We start from the raw sequence: 13,265 nt of genomic DNA, 5'->3' as shown, positions 1-13,265 counted from the left end.
ATATCCGTCACGTTACCGTCACTTTTGGGACGGATTAACACCTCCTCCAAATTTGTAATAACCCCCAAAGTAATTAATATGACTACCTGGTAGTCATGCAAAGCACTCAAATACCACTGATCAAGTTTGCGCTGTATTAAACTTATAAGCACCATGCCCTCCATGAACATTAGCGCGAACGAGAAGGACAAAATTAAAAAAGTAGTTCGCCACAGTTAAACATATCTGCAATTGTGTAATTATCCATGTAACGGGGTCGGTCCCAAAGGCGGTAACCAAACCGCCCAAGGCACAACAAACGTAAAGCATTTAGCAACATCATCCAGGGATTTTCAAAAGGCAAGACCACAAACAAATCAAAGTGATAGGCATGAGGTGGGCGTTGTTAAACCCCACAGATAGATAACAACACATCGGAAAGCAGCGCTTGCACGCTGCTATGCTCAACCTAAAAATGTAGCTGCAGAGATTAATTGCTGGTGGGGATGACTTTGCTGCCTCTACCTGCTTTTGAGTTTTACATTCAGACTTAGAAGTAATTATGGAGCTTGAATTTCTTCAGCTTCGTTTCCTGTTGCTAAAAAAGCCCTGAGTGGAACAAATGAGGAAAGGTCATAAAAACTTGCAATCCATTATAATGTGAAGATGAAACCTGGCTTTGTTAACAGCAAACCTCTTAGTGCTTTATAAAACTTCAAAATAAATGCATGGTAGTGGTGCAACAGCATGCTAGATGGCCTAGCCCTTGGGAGGCACTTCCAGTCTGTGTGTACAAGGAAGAGTAGATACAGCAAACAAGTATAATAACCGGTTCTTTGTCTTCTCTTCTTCCCAAGTCCAGCTATCCTTTGAGGTGCTGGCGATGGGAAGCATTTGTTATAGCGCGTTGCAAATAATAGTGTTTGATGATATCTACTAACCAGGTTTCAAATGTTTCTCCTTTTGCCTTACTGTCCCAGCAATCCCTGCTCTGGCAGTCTTTCAAGATGCCAGGACCCAAGTATCCATTTCTAGAGCTGTGACTGAACTAGAGGCTGCCCTATTAAAATGAGTGTACTCCCTACAAAACTAACCCTGGCTACTTCAGAAGCCAGGTTCCTTCCTGCTGTGAACAGAAGCAGCTTGGCTGGGAACAGGCTGCCATCAAATGCCTTGCCCACACCAGATCCTTTTGTATTATAAACATGTCATTTAACAGGGCCTTTCCTCTGTGATATGTTCTGTGTATTTGTAAAACGCACCATTACTCGTGAGTGTATCTTAGTGCTGAGCAGGTGTGTGTGCCTAGCCCTGCTTATGATAGGTTGGTTAATTGAAATTCAAAAACCAGGTGCAAGTGACAATTTTTCTAGTGTTGCCTGGGAGCCATTTGAAGATCTTCTTCAGCATCTTCACGGTATGGAAGCAGGATGCAGTGACAGCGTTGACTTGTGCGGTCATATATGGTTTGCTGTTAGTCCAAGGGTCCTGGAGTAGGTTCTGGGTGTGGGCACGTGTTTGTCTGGCCGCCAGTCCATGGTGAGGTGTTCTTCCCAAAGACAGCTACTTCTTGTCGCATTAAGCCTGAGACAGTTGACTTTTACCCAGTAAGTAGCTTAGGACGTACAGGCAGTGAACTTGTTTCTTGTGTTGGGTCTTGTCCGAGAGGTAGAGAATGAGTTGCATGCCATCTGTGTAGGAGAAGATGTTGATTTTGTGTGTGCGGATGATGTTGGCAAAAGGGATCATGTATATGTTGAAGAGGGTGCGGCTGAGTGATGAGCCTTGAGGCACTCCGCATAGGAGTGTGCGTGCTTCCGAGGAGTAAGGTGCCATGCTGACAGCTTGTGTTCTATCTGTTAGGAAGGAGTATATCCAGTATACAGCAGGTCCTCGGATGCCAATTTGACGCAGGTGCATGATGAGGTATAGGGTGTGAGACCATGTCAAATGCTGCAGAGAGGTCCAGGAGAATGAGGGGTGCTGTATCTCTTCTCTCAAGGGTTATGCGGATTTCGTCTATGGTGGCAGTGAGTGCTGTTTCTGTACTGTGGTTGAGCCTGAATCCTGACTGCATAGCATCAAGGAACTGGTGGTTGCTGAGGTGGTCAGTGAGGCATAAGTTGATAAGTTTCTCCAAGACCGTTGCCGGTTACAGTAAGAGGCAGATGGATCTGTAGTTGGAAAGTGTGTCTGGTTCAGCGGATGGTTTCCTGAGCAGAGGCATGAAGTAGCATGTTTCCAGGTGTCCAGGAATGTGGCCGAGTTGATGGAGGGGTTGAGAATGGGTGTTTGTGCTTCACTGACTGGTAGGAGTCCTTTGGTGAAGATGTGGGAGCAAGGGTTAGATGAAGTCCATGAGTGGATGCGCTTCTTGGTAGCAGCGATTTCAACAGAGGTGACGGCAGGCTACAAGGTCAGGGTTCATACTTCAATCTTGATGGCAAGTTGAGTTGCAACTGTGACAGGGTCCAGTTAAGGGTTGAAGTAACTGTATATAGAGGTGATTTTACTACAGAAGAATTCTGAGAGCTTGTTGCAAATGTCTTAAGATGGGATGATGTTCCTGGAGGTGGCAGGAGGTGCAGTGAAATCTTTGATGATGGTGAAGTTTTCCATGTTGCTGTTTGCGCTGGTGTCGATGCAATCTGCGAGAGCAGTGCGCTTGGATTCCCATAGTTGCGGGTGGTAGCACCATAGGGCTGATTTGAAGATGTCTATCTGTAATGTTTCAACTTGTACTCCATTCACGCTAAAGTTGCTTGCTATTCCGTTTTGTCAGCATGAGTTCCTATGTGTACCAGCTAGCCTGTGGCTGAGGTCTTGCCGTTGTCCTTGGTGGGGAGCCATGGCGTCCGCACATGCGGTGATCCAGCTGTTGAGGTTTTTGATAGCTTTCAGCAAGTTGTTGGTGTGCTCAGGCCTTTGCTCAGAGATTGGAGAAGCCCACAGCTCTTCTAGATGCTTTTGTAGCTGCAGCGAGTATTTCCGGTGATGGTAGGTCTGTGATGGTGCAGGATGGGTATGCTGAAACTGATAACAGCATGGTCGATTGATTCATAGTTGCTGGCATGTTGATTGTGATGTTGCTGATTGGCAAGAAAAGTGCATCCAGCAGTGCAGGTGGGTTCGGTAATGTACTGGGTTATCCCAAGGTTTCTGAAGAGCAATAGGGTTTGGGTAGGTGAAAGTTAAGGTCTCTGAGGAGGATGAAAGTGCTGGCATTGATGATTAGGGGTGCAACGAAATTCATGATGTCACTGGCGAAATTGGTGCAGGGTCCCGGTGGTGTCAAAGTTGGATTTAGCCATGTTTGCATGAGAAAGAGCAGGTCCAGAGCATGGTTGTGCAGTAGGTCCCAAATCCTTGTCTGGTGAGCGAGCGGGTGTTGTGGAGCATGCATACGAGTGTGGCGTGTTGTTTGGTGTGTGTGAGCATGAGCGGGTGGCTGGTTTGTGTGAATGTGAGTGAGTGGGTTGCTAAGAGTGGTGGCTGTAGCGTGGGGTACATGTGAGCGCTTCTTCTGTGTTGTTTGGTGCAGTATGGCAGCAGTGCGGCGCGTAGTGGCTGGGGTTGAGGGCAAGCAAGAGAGCAGCAGGGTGTTCATGGATAGGGGGACAACCAGGACTCCTAGCACTGGGAGCAGTCCGCACGTGGACAGGTGGAGATAGGCTTGCCTTTGGCCTGCTAGCAGCGCATCCATGGGTGAGAAACCAGTGGTGTCACTTCCTGTGCAGATGGGCAATAGGAAATGACACCCATCCTTTGCCCGCTCCTCTCTACTACTTTTTTTTTTAAGAACTTTGTTTTATTGATTTTCAGGCATGAAACAACAAAACATGCAATGCAAAAAATCCCTGAGTAAGTCGTTTCCTACTTCAGTTTTACAGCATGTCTCAATGAGAAACGATATTATTCATGACAGAAAGGGGAACATAAGAATGTAGCATGGGGAACTTAATATAACACAAACCAAGTCATTGAGCAAGTTTCTCAGCATGAGTTCACTCTCGGCTATTTCAACAGCTGTAGACAAGTACACACATTATGCAGAAGTCATACCCCAACCTCCAAGCTATCTTTCGAACATGAATGCCCCTCATCATTAAATTTGTGAAGAAGGACACCCCACATCAAAATCTCTTCTGTGGCCCCCTCATTGTTACGAGAAAGGCGCATGTGGCTGTCCTCTGCCACCCCCCATTAAAGCAGATCTCAGTCATGAGAATGCCGGTGGCACTCTGGTTCCCAACCAGCCAATGACCACTCACTGTTTAGCCAGGAGTGCAAACTGCGTGAGTTTATAAGGAATCTTTTGCCCCCAGGGTCTTGTCACTACTCCCACAAGGCAGGCCCCCCGAGTCAGAGAGATCTCTACACCAGTGGCCTCCTCGTTCCTTGGCACTATCTCCCAGCAAAACCCCTGAACTCCAGTCAGGACCAGGCTAGATGCAAAAAGGTGGTGTCCAGCTTCCCACATCGCAGACTTTTCACCACTTTGAAGGGTTCTGTTCTGTTCAGTTGCCAGGGAGTGACATAAGTGTTGTGCAGAAAGTTAAAATGTAATAACTAGAAGCTATTATTGCAAGACACCGTTCTAACCGATTCTCATGGGTGTGCCCAGTCCGCATCCAGAATGGGCTTCTCCAGCAAATCCAGCTCCCTCTCCTATCCCCGTCGTGCTGTGTAGGGTGTATTAAACATGTCCCTCCTGAGCCCTTTGTAAAATAAGTTAATCAGGTGTCTTCCCCCTCCCCATTGGTGCAAACCACCAAGCACCTGGGAGGGCTGCAGCTCTGCTGGAAAGCCATGCCATACCTCTCTCACTGTATTTTCCAGCTTTGTGTAGTGAAGGAAGTGGCCTGGGCCCACATCAAAAGCCTCCTGTGCATCTCGAAAAGTGAGGAAAACCTTTTTGGGATACAGGTCTCCTGCAACCAGACAGTTCCCCTCCCTCCACTTTCCATAGACATGTCTGCCTCAATCACCCAGAACGGTGCAAGATCCTAAATCCCCAACTTCCTATCAAAGGGAGCCCCGTGCAGTACATTCCCAACTACTGTTTCCCAGAGCGCAGCGGTATGCCTCACCAAATACGGGTCCTGGTACTCTGATCTACCCCCATGTATTAACAGGCGCTCCAAAGTGTCATCCCCCAAGCATCTCCTGGAACAACCTTTTCTCCCAATTGTCAGGGTCCACCAGCCACCTCATGGTTTGATGTAGGCGGGCCTCAAAGGAATAAAATTGTATGTCTGGGAGGGCTAGTCCCCTATCCTCCATATCTCTTTTAAAGACCGACGAGCCACCCTACTGCACTATCCCGTCCAGATAACTTAAACTAGTAAGCTGTCTAATTTGGGAAAGAACTGTTGTCCTGGTGGGAACAACAAATTCTGTACTAGTTAGAGGTAGTGAGTGAGGAATACTACCTTGGGTACTGCTCTTTCCTTTTACTGACTGGGAAAACCTGTTTTAGAACCCTTATGAGCCCTCCAGCCTTGCTATGACCCTGTCTACATTCAAGCACATGTGCACTGCCTCTGTATGTGTAACCTGCATGCCGAGATATGGAACCCCTCTGTTTTCCAGTGGAGGCCCAGAATGAGGAGTTGGGCAGCCGGTGTCCCCTCTAACTCACCAAGGGGAAATAACAGTGACTTTTGGACATTTACCCTGAGACCAGAATCTCCACCAAATTCAGCCAATAACCTCTTGAATATCAGCACCGACTGGATGGGGGAGTGAACATATTCCAGCTCGTCATCCGCATATAGGGAGACAGCATGCATAGAGCCACCCACTTGAATCCCCCATGTCACCAATACCGTACATAAGGGTTAGGCCAGTGGCTCGATTGTAAGTGCAAAAAAAGTGGCCAGAGGGGACAGTCCTGCTTGGTTCCCCTACCAATGGATTACGCCTCCGAACGTTCACCCCCTATGACCAAGGAGTCATTGTGGAGTAATCACACCCAACTACAAAAGACGGGCCCAAATCCCATCTCCCTCAGCCCAGCCATCAGATAAGACCACTCCACAGTGTCAAAGGCTTTTTCTAAATCTAAGGGGTCAAGGACCAATTACCGATCATCATCCATGGTTTCATGCAGCATGTGTGTGAGCCTTTGTAGATTAATAAATGCGTTGCTGCGGGCCGGCATAAAGCCACATTGATCCTCATGTATCAGTCCCAGGATGATCCTTCCCAGTCTCATTGCCAAGACCTTGCACAGTATTTTAATTTCTTAACAAAGCTTAGTGAGGTGCCTGTACGAGGAAGGGTCTGCAGGATCACCCCTGAATTTCAGCATGAATCACACAATTCTCTCCCATAGAGTGGGTGGGAGGATCCTGTATATTTGTGCCTTGTGAAGGACTTCTAGGAGTTCCAGCTTGAGAACAGTAGAATAAGCTTAATAAAACTCCACAGGGAAGTTGTCCCCGCCTAGGTCCTTATATCTGTTGAGAGCACCAAGAACCTTACACAATTCCTCCAAGAAGAGCTCCTCCTCCAACTCCTGCACACAATCAGGTGACAGACGAGGCAACCACTCCCAACTTCCCCCCATCCCCCCAATATCCTCCCTCAACGCCCCCAGGGAAGAAATTCCTCCATTGCCCACACAGGATACACCACACTGGCATGGTATACCACCTTGAAATGCTCCACAAAAGTGTGTAGAATATAACTTTGGCTGGTCACCAAAGTGACGCCCAGAGAGCGAAGATGCGATATAGGGGGGCATACTATTCCCGCTGTACGATCCACGGCAGGAGCCAACCGGTCTTCTCACCCTCTCTGTTAAAGCACTGGCAATATTCTTTGAGCATACACTTACCTAGGGTGTCCAAGAACCCCTGCACCGCCCGCTGAACCCGCACTGCATCTGCACGAGCGTCCTCCTCTGACCCATGCAGGTCCGCTAGGCAACGTTCTTGTACACCAGTTCTGCCTCACACTGTCTCTGTACACCACAAGTGGTCCCTGTACTTGCCCCTATCATAACCGCCTCAAGAGCCTCCCATTCGGTAGCTCTGGCGGCTGCAGTCCCCCAGTTCTCAGTTAAATAATCAGTGAGAGTCATCACCAGAACATCCCTACACACCACATCTGTCAGAAGCTCGGGAGCATGCACCAACTCTGCCCCTACCTCAATCGGAGCAATGCAGTTGCATGGTCAGAGAGGAACGACCCCAGAGACTGCACCGTAACTGACTTGTCAGAGTCCACCCCAGCCACCAGTATGCGGTCCAGGCAGCTATAAGTAATGTGTGTTGGTAAATGAAAAGTGTACTTCTGCCCCCATGGGTGCAGCACGCGCCATCCGTCTAGGAGATCTAACTTATGCATGACCACCGCAAGACAGAGTCATCTTTAGCTTAGTTCCCTATTTCAGTGGATGGCAGGGCTTCTCTCCCTCCAGGACACAATTGAAGTCCCCTGCCCATGTTACTAGGGACCCCATGTTTCCCTCCAGAAGATATTGAATGTAGTCATAAAAGTGCCTATCATCTACATTGGACTCATAAATATTTAGGATCTTGTTATCTTTACCATCCAATGTGTCCTGAAGCAGGAGGTAATGCCCTTGTACATCCGCCTCTATAGACTATAGGTGTGTCTAAACAGGACCCTGGCTGCTATCCAGATGGCTACCCACCTACCATATGAAGAGTAAGTAGCGGAGAATAATTCTCTCTCCCCCCCCCCCCCCAGTATTTCTTCCCCAGTTTCTGAGGGATGGGTTTCCTGTATGCAAGGTATCTGTACCTTGTGACACCTAAGGAATGAGTGCATTCTATACCTTTTGCCCTAGCTATTTAGGGCCCTGACATTCCATGTTAAGACATTTGTGCCTTCAGCCATTGATGAACACGAACCCACCCTTAGGGTCAACCTCTTTCTGGAAGTAAAGGCCTGGTAACTCATGCAAAGCGACCGAAAATACATGTTCTATAACAAAAGGAATACAAAACATTACAACTCGGAGCCCAACCTTTCCCTGAGGACCTTGTCCCATATCTCCAGCCACCTCCAAACATCCTCGGGAGAGTCAAAGAAATGGGACTTATGCCCAGATAAAACCCGCAGTTGTGCTGGGTTTAGTAGCATATACCGGAGGCCTATTGTAAGGAAATGGCTCCCTGTTGCAGTTACCCCCCACTTTTTGCCTGAAACTGATGCTGACTTGACTGAGAAGTGTGCTGGGACCCTGCTAACCAGGGCCCCAGCACCAGTGTTCTTTCACCTAAAATGTACCATTGTTGCCACCTTTGGCACAACCCTGGCACCCAGGTAAGTCCCTAGTAACTGGTACCCCTGGTACCAAGGGCCCTGATGCCAGGGAAGGTCTCTAAGGGCTGCAGCATGTCTTATGCCACCCTAGGGACCCCTCTCTCAGCACAGACACACTGCTTGCCAGCTTGTGTGTGCTGGTGGGGAGAAAATGACTAAGTCGACATGTGACTCCCCTCCGGGTGCCATGCCAACCTCACACTGCCTATGGCATAGGTAAGTCACCCCTCTAGCAGGCCTTACAGCCCTAAGGCAGGGTGCGCTATACCACAGGTGATGGCATAGGTGCATGAGCACTATGCCCCTACAGTGTCTAAGCAAAACCTTAGACATTGTAAGTGCAGGGTAGCCATAAGAATATATGGTCTGGGAGTCTGTCAAAAACGAACTCCACAGCTCCATAATGGCTACACTGAATACTGGGAAGTTTGGTATCAAACTTCTCAGAATAATAAACCCACACTGATGCCAGTGTTGGATTTAATAAAAAATGCACACAGAGGGCATCTTAGAGATGTCCCCTGTATTTTACCCAATTGTTCAGTGCAGGACTGACTGGTCTGTGCCAGCCTGCTGCTGAGAGACGAGTTTCTGACCCCATGTGGTGAGGGCCTTTGTGCTCTCTGAGGACAGAAACAAAAGCCTGCTCTGGGTGGAGGTGCTTCACACCTCCCCCCTGCAGGAACTGTAACAGCTAGCAGTGAGCCTCAAAGGCTCAGACTTCATGTTACAATGCCCCAGGGCACTCCAGCTAGGGGAGATGCCCGCCCCCTGGACACAGCCCCCACTTTTGACGGCAAGTCCAGGAGAGATAATGAGAAAAACAAGGAGGAGTCACTGGCCAGTCAGGACAGCCCCTAAGGTGTCCTGAGCTGAGGTGACTCAGACTTTTAGAAATCCTCCATCTTGCAGATGGAGGATTCCCCCAATAGGATTAGGGATGTGCCCCCCTCCCCTCAGGGCCCTCCCAGACCTAAAACACACCCCTAAATTCAGTATTTAGGGGCTCCCCAGAACCTAGGAAACTAGATTCCTGCAACCTAAGAAGAAGAGGACTGCTAAGCTGAAAAACCCTGCAGAGAAGACGGAGACACCAACTGCTTTGGCCCCAGCTCTACCGGCCTGTCTCCCCCCTTCTAAAGACACTGCTCCAGCGACGCTCTCCCCAGGGACCAGCGACCTCTGAAGCCTCAGAGGACTGCCCTGCATCTAGAAGGACCAAGAACTCCCGAGGACAGCGGCTCTGTTCACCCAAGACTGCAACTTTGTAACAAAGGAGCAACTTTAAAACAACTTGCGTTTCCCGCCGGAAGCGTGCGACTTGACACTCTGCACCCAACGCCCCCGGCTCGACTTGTGGAGAACAATCACTTCAGGGAGGACTCCCCGGCGACTGCGAGACCGTGAGTAGCCAGAGTTGCCCCCCCCTGAGCCCCCACAGCGACGCCTGCAGAGGGAATCCTGAGGCTCCCCCTGACCGCGACTGCCTGCATCGCTGAAGAGACCCCTTGGTCTCCCATTGCTTTCTATTACAAACCCGACGCTTGTTTGCACACTGCACACGGCCGACCCCGTGCCGCTGAGGGTGTACTTTCTGTGTGGACTTGTGTCCCCCCCGGTGCCCTACAAAACCCCCCTGGTCTGCCCTCTGAAGACGCGGGTACTTACCTGCTGGCAGACTGGAACCGGGGCACCCCCTTCTCCATTGAGGCCTATGCGTTTTGGGCACCACTTTGACCTCTGCACCTGACCGGCCCTGAGCTGCTGGTGTGGTAACTTTGGGGTTGCTCTTAACCCCCAACGGTGGGCTACCTTGGACCCAAACTTGAACCCCGTAGGTGGTTTACTTACCTGCAAAAACTAACAAACTTACTCCCCCCAGGAACTGTTGAAAATTGCACTGTCTAGTTTTAAATAGCTATATGTGATTTATGTGAAAACTGTATATGCTATTTTTCTAATTCAAAGTTCCTAAAGTACCTACCTGCAATACCTTTCATTTGAAGTATTACATGTAAATCTTGAACCTGTGGTTCTTAAAATAAACTAAGAAAATATATTGTTCTATACAAAAACCTATTGGCCTGGAATTGTCTTTGAGTGTGTGTTCCTCATTTATTGCTTGTGTATGTACAACAAATGCTTAACACTACTCCTTTGATAAGCCTACTGCTCGACCACACTACCACAAAATAGAGCATTAGTATTATCTCTTTTTGCCACTATCTTACCTCTAAGGGGAACCCTTGGACTCTGTGCATACTATTCCTTACTTTGAAATAGTGCATACAGAGCCAACTTCCTACACCTATCAATCGCAGTTTATCCTTAACCTGCAGAAAGATTTTCCGGGGCCCAGTACCTTGTTGGTGTAGTCTGGGTAGATGGAAATTCTGTGGTTTTCAAAGTGACTAGCATCTGTCTCCTGAGCTGAGTGAAGAATACAGTCTCTGTCTTTATAGCTTAAGATACAGGCTATAATAGCCGTGGTGGTGCCCCTGGCCTTGGAGGCGCGACCGTCTCAAATGTGCCCTCTCAATTACAATTAGGGGGGACAGCCCACTCGGCTTCAGCGTGTCACGGATCCATTGTACCACAAAGTTTCATTGGTGTCCCTCTCAGCTCATTCCTGGAGCCCCAGAAGACAGATATTATTGTGGGGGGACCTCCCCTCTTCGTCTTCCACCCGAGCCTCCAGGCCTCCATTCTTAGAGGAAACTGTGGCCACCTGCGTCCATAGTGTGGCCACCTTAGATTCAGCAATAGATCCTTTAGTGACCCGCACCTTGTCAGATACCTTCCTGAGATCCACGTGGATCAGGTTTACCTCTAGCGCCACGACCTCAATCTTTCCGTTGAGAGACACACGAGAAACCTGGAGGCAGCAAGGAGTTCCATCCTTGAGGGCTTCTCAGCAAACAACCCCAGTTCCAGATCCCCTCTTGGGAATGCCTACCAATTTTTAAGTTAAATAGGAAGGCTGCCTTCCTGCCTGAGGACTGCCAGGACACACCTATTGTTCTCTTCCAAAAAGATATTCCACACCTCATCAGAGACTACCAGTTGGGAAGGTGGAAGCTGGCAGTGCTGAAATTAATTACTTTCTAGTCTTTTAGGCAGAGAAACGTTTTATTAAAATTGAATTTTGCAGCTTATTTAACATAATCTATGTTTAGCACTAATTTAGATTTCTGTATCTATTTCTTAGACCATTTTATGAAAATGATGATCTATTCATAATTAAACATCTACTGTAGGGTTAAGGTATAAAACACTTATGCAGTGAAGTGGGGCTCATGTCTCTGCAGAGACATTTCAGGTTGAAATATTGGGCATATATCCAAGATGAAACCAGGCCTTGTGGGCTTCAAGGCACTATTTCTGGGAGCTAATGTAAAAAATAGATTTGCCCACGTCAGAAGTCCTTTCCTTTTGGTATGTGAAGGCTGAAGTTATGGCCACATCCAGTAAGTCTTGCAATGGAAGTACAGGATTTTAAAGTCTGATGTGGGTGGTGTAAATTTGCACTCCATCCCACTTGACGTCTACACCATTGGTGCACTGCATTTCCTGAGCCAAAATGCAGTGGTTTTACTAAAAGATTAGGTATTCTGTTGGAATTCAACCATTCATTTGAACAGTGTCTCAGTGCCCAGAATCAAAATTCTCCATTTACTTACGGTGTCCCCTTTCATAGGACCCTAGGATTATTATAGGTGAAAGGCAAGTGATATCCTTTGATGACTATGTGACTACAGGGCTCACCCCCTCGGAACCCACATGAAGTACGATCGTAAGGAGGCACAAGTACTCAAAGGGAGCTGTGCTATTATAAAAGATAGATCCGTGAGTAAACGGAGAATTATACTGGCACCAGTCTTAGTGAGCTGATGCATAACAAAAATAGGTCTGGGAGAAAGCCAATTTGTCCCCTCTAAGGCACATAAATCAATAACTGAAACATGTCAACCTTAAATTAGATGTAGGAGTACATCATAGCTCTAGGGACATCCGATGTTGCTTTTAATCTTGTCCGAGAGCACCAATCATAAAAAGGTACATTAGTACAAGGGCGCCCTCTAGGCAATTTTAAATCACTTTTTTCTTAGTTGATGCACATATCACATTGTAGATGCATCCACACTGAAAAAACCTTTAACCTGCTCCGCTGTAATCAGGCGTAGAAGCACACCCCGGAGGCACTAGACACACAGAGTGGGGCCCCAATGATGAATTATTCCACCAGCCAGGACGGTGGGTGAGGGGTCTTTTATAAAAATAAAAATAATTCTTGGGAACACAGAAACGGGTTTATATATTAGTGAAAAAAGACCTGCTTTTGATCTTTTGATTATGTCAGTATGTGTGCCACCTGCATATTGGTTTGATGTTGTGTATGTTGTGTTGTGTTGCGTGCAGCATGCAGGTGAGTGGTGTGTGGTAGTCGTTGTGATGTGTGTAGTTGTGCTTGAGTGTGTTTGTGTAGCTGAGTGTGTAGTTGTGTTGGTTGTTGTGTGGTGTGTTGGTGCAGTGTCAATGGTGAATGTATGTTGTGTCGTGGATATCCGTCAATGTTTGTTTGCAGCATGTATGTGTTGTGGTGGAATGGCAATGGATACGGATGTGTATGTGTTGTGTGTGTGTGTGTGATGCAGGGGAACACATCTGGCAAAGGTACAGTGTGTGTGTGTTTGTGTGAGACTTACCTCTTTTCCACAGCCACTGCGATTGTCGGCTGTCCGTTGGGTTCTGCGATGTCCTCCCTCCATCAGCGAACTGCTACCAGCCCACCTCCTACTAGTCTGTAACACCTAAATGCGGTGCGCAGAACACTGTCAACTTGATGGTGTTCCCAGGTCTGCCGCTAACGCAGCTTGGTGGTGCGACCACCAAGTTCTAAATCAGGCCCTTAGTCTCCCTGTAGCCTACTCCCTGTCATCTATTATTCTTTGTACACGTCTTCAAGTCATAAAATATGTATTGTGCTT

General features: G+C 47.9%; 1 protein-coding gene across 4 annotated transcripts in view; it reads left to right on the top strand.

Annotated features, from left to right (window-relative positions):
* The window catches only part of LOC138283852 (zinc finger protein 501-like), an 87,938-nt gene that overhangs the window by 55,113 nt on the left and 19,560 nt on the right, over positions 1–13,265 (top strand). The window lies entirely within an intron of this gene.

This window comes from Pleurodeles waltl, chromosome 3_1 (assembly GCF_031143425.1).
Source record: "Pleurodeles waltl isolate 20211129_DDA chromosome 3_1, aPleWal1.hap1.20221129, whole genome shotgun sequence".
Taxonomy (NCBI): Eukaryota; Metazoa; Chordata; class Amphibia; order Caudata; family Salamandridae; genus Pleurodeles; species Pleurodeles waltl.
Note: the sequence above shows the minus strand (reverse complement) of the source record. Positions and strands in the feature narration are given on the sequence as shown.